The 5,753-nt window shown below is 34.2% G+C and overlaps 1 pseudogene; it reads right to left on the bottom strand.

Moving 5' to 3' along the window:
- Nucleotides 1–1,269: 1,269 nt before the first annotated feature.
- Nucleotides 1,270–1,755, bottom strand: LOC107630302 (uncharacterized; annotated as a pseudogene).
- Nucleotides 1,756–5,753: the final 3,998 nt, after the last annotated feature.

The following is a 5,753-nucleotide window of genomic DNA, read 5'->3' as shown; positions in this document are numbered from 1 at the left end:
CACAAGAAGCAGATGAGATGGTTCTACTAACCAATGGTCAGCAATTCCAGTAAAAGCAGAAGCAAGATATAATAGGATTGCATGGCTGCCAAAAGAAAACAAGATTAATTCCACCACTTACATAAGCATTGTAAAAAAAACACAAATTCACATATTTATAAAATGAATTACACAAATTAGACTAACAGAACCAAAAAGTGAACAGAATGGAGGATACTTAAATAAAATACATGTCATGTTTCAGATTTAAATTAGGATATCCCAACATGTTTCCTTCATTTTGATAGCCATAATGTACATAAATAACCTTGACAATAATCTTGACAACCCAGTGATAACCAACAGGTGCAATGGAGCACCACCATAAGCATTAAAATAAGAAAAGGGGGGTTAAAAAGTATGGTTCCTTATCAAGAATTACCTCTCGGAGAGCTTCAAGTTTCCATGAACAATAGCCGGAACTTTCTGCAGATAACTATTGCAAGAACTCATTGGATTGCTTCCCAGCCTCAACAACCTCTCTCTCACACCCCTGCACAAAAACTCGAGTTATAAAAAGCAGCAAAGGAACAATAAAAAGACAAGGAGGTTTTAATTGAGTAAACGGTTCTTATAGCATACCTCGTAAACTGAGATTCTTGCAACATGTGGTCCATTCTGTTCCAAAAGAAGTTTCTTTTTTCTGGGAAAGAGAATATCAGTCTCAGAGAAGAAATATTGCCCTATAGTAAAAGAAATTGAGCAAACTAATATCACAGCAAATGAAACTCAAGTTCCTATAGTAAAAGGAATGATGAATGAAAACACAAAAATTAGCACTGAATATCAATAGCAACAAAGCATAGAATTCAGGGTTAGTTGAAGAACCTAGCATGTTTGAGACAAAGCCACCTCTGTTCTCAATGCTGCCCCGCTCAGTATTAGGTTCATGGTCAGTAGTCATCTGTACAGCCTCCCCTCCCCTTGACAGAACTTGCAACATAAAAATAATTAATTAAGAGTGAAATAGCAAGAATAAAGATACATATTACTACTTATGTACGCATAAAAGAAAAGCACAGTAGTGAAGAAAACAAAGATTGAATCTGAATTAAAAAATGGAGACTCAATTGAAGATACTAGTATAATTACTATGAGCAGAAGCTAGTCACTAATGCCTAAACACCACAAAAGAAGCAAAATCAAAGCCAGATTGAGGCCTAATCAATTTTCAAAACCTAATCTAATCCTATTTTAACAACCTAAAAATCCACTAATCAGAAAACAAATCTAACCAGATCGCTTGTCCCTCACAACTCTCGCCATGTTAAACGAAGGGAATCTTGTGAAGGCCTTCGATAAAACGTCGTTGTTCACCTCGTTCCCTAGGTCACCGCAAAACAAGCGATGGTCGTTCTCCGGCCACTCGGCCAGTGAGGGATCCTCCCACGTCTGCCCGGCGGCACGGTGGGGAACTGCCTTTCACTTCGCGTCGGTCTTGTGGTCGACATCGCTGCTGGCTATGGCGGCCTTCACGCTCTCGAGAGCCTCCGGGGCGATGGTCTGGGCGTCGCGCTGGAATTGGTGGTAGTGTGACGGTGGAGGAGGATAGCTGTATGCGGCAGCAGCGGGGGCAGCAGCGACGGTGGGAGGAGGGGGACGAAGGGGTGGGGCGTAAGGCGGTTGTTGAAGGTGGAAGGGGGTGGGGAAGTAAGAGGGATCGGAGGAGTAGGTGAATTGAGACGAGGAGGAGAAAGATGAGGAAGGGTTTGCCATGGAATTCGATCGATCTATTTGGGATCGAAATTAGGGTTTGTTATCAGACACATGTTAGAAGTTCAATGTTTATTTCTTTTGATTTGTGTGCTGGAAATGGGGCTCGGGGCAATGGTAGGTTTAGTTTATTATTTCCGACAGAAAAATTTAAATTACAGACGGATTTTTCGTCTGTAATAATTTCATAAAATACAGTATTTTGTCTATTTTATTACAGACGGATTTTCCGTCTGTAACTATTTTTCACACAAAAAAATTAATTTTTCCGACAGAATTATCGACGGATTATTTTTTCCGTCTGTAATTTATGCTAATTCATTTTTTTATTTTCCGACAAAAAATCTCTCTGAAATTCTGTTTGTATTTCTGTGGGATAAAATTCGTCGAAAATATCTGTCTGTAATAACTAGTTTTCTAGTAGTGATCGTTTATTATCAGATTTATCGTCGAATTTATCCGACGGTAACCTTGGATAGCGAAACATTGCGTTTTGGAGCATCCGCGAAGCTTTACCGGTAAATCTGACGGTAAATGTGCCATAAATTCAAATCGTGAATCCTCTTCCTCCCATTTCGAACTACACTCTCTCTCATACCCTCTCGTCTCCCACTCTTTCTCTAACCCTCTCATCTCATCTATCCCTCAACGTCCTCTCCGGCAGCCTCTCTGACGGCCCCTTATCATCGTTTGCCAGTTCGTCTCTCTCTCTCTCTCTCTCTCTCTCTCTCTCTCTCTCTCTCTCTCTCTCTCTCCGCTGCCGCCGCCAACTGCCTCTACCAGCCGCTCTCGTATAGCGCCGCCCACCACCCGCATTCTGTCGTTGCTGTTGCCGCCGTTGCTCCCTCTGCCTCAAACAATAGTTCTTGACATTCCGGCGACCACCGATAACCACCTCCAGCCACCCGTTTCCCTTCTCTGGTAACAACATTGTTTTCTAATTAATTTCCTTTTTTATTTTAGTTAAATTTAGGATTAATTTAAATTTTAGTTGTTAATTAGCATTATGATTTAGGGGATGTTTGTTTCACAAATTTGGAATGCTTTATAAGTTTAGCAAATGCATGCATTTGATTTGATTAACATTTTATGACTTGACTATCTTTTTATAAAAATTTCATTAATCTAATTTTGAATATTAAAATTTGTTTAAACGATTGAGTTGAAATTAATTAAAGATTATAAAGGGATTAATAACTCTAATAATAAAATTTATTAGTAATAATGTATGAAGCTTATTGGTGGGTGGATTCGGATTTGAACTTTTTTTTGTTGTCTTAATGATTGAAAAAATTAATAACTTAGACAATTAAAGATAACAAACCAAGAAAATTTATGTTGATGAGTAAATTGTTTGATATTTGAAAAGTTGAGAAGGGCTGAGAAATATTTGGTTTGGATGGAATTCTTGAAAGGTGGAGAAATCCAAATTTTATGTCAAAATTTTTATAAGATTTTAAATGAAATTGAAAAATAATAATGATAAATTGTTGTTGCTTTCGTAAAGACGAAAAATAATAATGATAAATTGTTGTTGTTTTCGTAAAGACCAAAAACTTTGTCTTGGAATTTAATTTGATTAACTCTAAGTAAAGAATTATGTTTTGGAAAGTTTTAGTGAATTTTAATGGATGCAAATTTGAATTTAATTGGTATTCTCTTTGCAGACATGACGACAAGCAGATGTGTCACGAATTGGCCTTGTGGTCGTAATAGAGGGAGGATGTCTACTAGTACTCTTGGGACATCTAGGTCATCGTCCTCTACTCTGACTACCCCTAGGACAAGCAACGGGTTCACAGGATCAGCCATTCATCATGGTTCCTAACCCCATGGCTCCTTCTGCTGTGCCACCCCCGCCACCAGGAAGTCGTCCGACTGCTTCACCAAAGTGGACTCCTCCACCACCACTACAAGAATTTCACAAATTAGCGACGAATTTTTGCGAGAAATATTTTTTGTCACTAATCCATCACTAACTTGCGAAGAATTAGTGACGTACTAACGACAAAATTAATGAGCGGTCACAAAATACCCGAACTTGAGAAAAACGACTGATTAGCGAGAGATTCACGAGTAAGTTTGTTTCTCGCAGATTGACTTTTGTTGCTAAACAAAGAGCGAGGAAAATTTCCTCGCTAATTTCTCACAAATTAATTAGCGAGTGACAATGTTCTAGCAAATCAGTCACTTAGGGGTTCAATCGAATAAAAGTAAAGTAGCGAGGGATATTATTGTCACTATTCGTCGCAAGTGTTTGATATACAATTAGCGAGAAACAATTTACACACTAGTTCGTCGCTAAATAAACTTTGTGTGAAAAGGCTAATTAGTGAGGAACAATGTCCCTAGCTAATCCGTCACAAAGACTTGAAATGCCTTCTGCGATGGACAAATTCCTAGCTAATTTGTCGCCAAAGTTTTTATTTTTAGCGAGCAATTCGTTCCTCGCTAATTTGTCGCATAATATTGTAAAAATTCAAAATTAGGGTAGAGACAGAAAATAGTCGTCGCTAATTCGTCGCAATGGATATATCATTCAGCTAGGAAAGTGTTCCTTGCTAATTAGTCGCTAAAGTGAAAATACGGATATTGAGCGCCTATGACCTAAGTAGCGAGAAATTTGCGACCGTTTAACAACTGACACACTTCGTTCGCTGATTTCAAGTCGCTGATTAGCGGGCGAAATATATTTGTCGCTAAGTTGTCGCAAGTTTAATTTAGCGAGTGACTTGGCAACTGCAATCTTGTCACAAAGCAAAAGCTATATCCTACCTATTTTGTAGCAAATTACTCGCTAACCTTGTTGGAAATCTGTCGCAGAGTCGTAATAAATCCAAAGCTAACTGAGAAAATGTTAGAAGTAATTGGTCGCAATTGTTACTTATAATAACATCGTAATAATTTTAGTATTATACTTAAATTAATTCAAATTTTATTATCTTATACATTAAAAAAATTAGGGTAAAACACCTCAATAAACCAAATGCACATCAATATTACCTGAATGTTCCAGGCCAGAAAATGCAACGTCAAAGTCCCAAAGCACATTTGATTAAATTCGATTTAATAAAATACGTAGTAAATCGAATCCAATGAATTCGAATGAAGTGCATGGTTAAAATACTAATAAATCGGATGGATTGGCTTGATTTACATATTTGATTCGTCTCCCATAATTCGAATCTAATAGATTCGATTTGCGTGGACTTTGGCTATAAATTTTTTATTTTGAAAAATAATTTATTAAATTAGTTTTTAAAAAATAATTTTTAAATAAACTTTTAGCATTTAAAAAGTTATTATTATTATTATTATTATTATTATTATTATTATTATTATTATTATTATTATTATTATTATTATTATTATATGATCAATTTTTTATTTATTTTATCCAAAAAGGATCAACAATTCATGCATAATAATTTTATTATTGAGAGTACCTAAAAAGAGTACTAAAAAAAAGGTCTCATAAATATATTTATAACATATAAAATAACATATTTTAGTACTCTTTTTAGGTACTCTCAATAATAAGATTATTATGTATGAATTGTTGATTTTTTTGGACAAAGTAAATAAAAAATTGATCATATAATAATAATAATAATAATAATAATAATAATAATAATAATAATAATAATAATAAAATTATTGAGAATACTTAAAAAGAGTACTAAAAGAGTATATTGAGTGAATAAGTCTATAATAAAGTGGATATAATATATTTTTATTTCTCTTTCTTATAGAAATATTTCTGCAAGTTATTAATTTGTTCTTATTAAAATTAAAAAAATTTAATATAACTTTATATATTAATAAATATATAAATTTATTTAATTTTTATATATTTATATTTATTATAATATTTTTAAAATTAAAATACTATTATTAAATATAAATATTATTAGTTGTGCTTATTGAAAATTATTCTTATTTTAATTTATCAAAAATAAATACTAAAAATTTATTTAAAAATTATCTTCTAAAAACTAATT

The sequence above is a fragment of the Arachis ipaensis genome, chromosome B3 (assembly GCF_059453495.1).
Source record: "Arachis ipaensis isolate K30076 ecotype BB chromosome B3, ASM5945349v1, whole genome shotgun sequence".
Classification (NCBI taxonomy): Eukaryota; Viridiplantae; Streptophyta; class Magnoliopsida; order Fabales; family Fabaceae; genus Arachis; species Arachis ipaensis.
The sequence above is the reverse complement of the archived record's forward strand: the minus strand, read 5'-3'. Positions and strand labels throughout refer to the sequence as shown.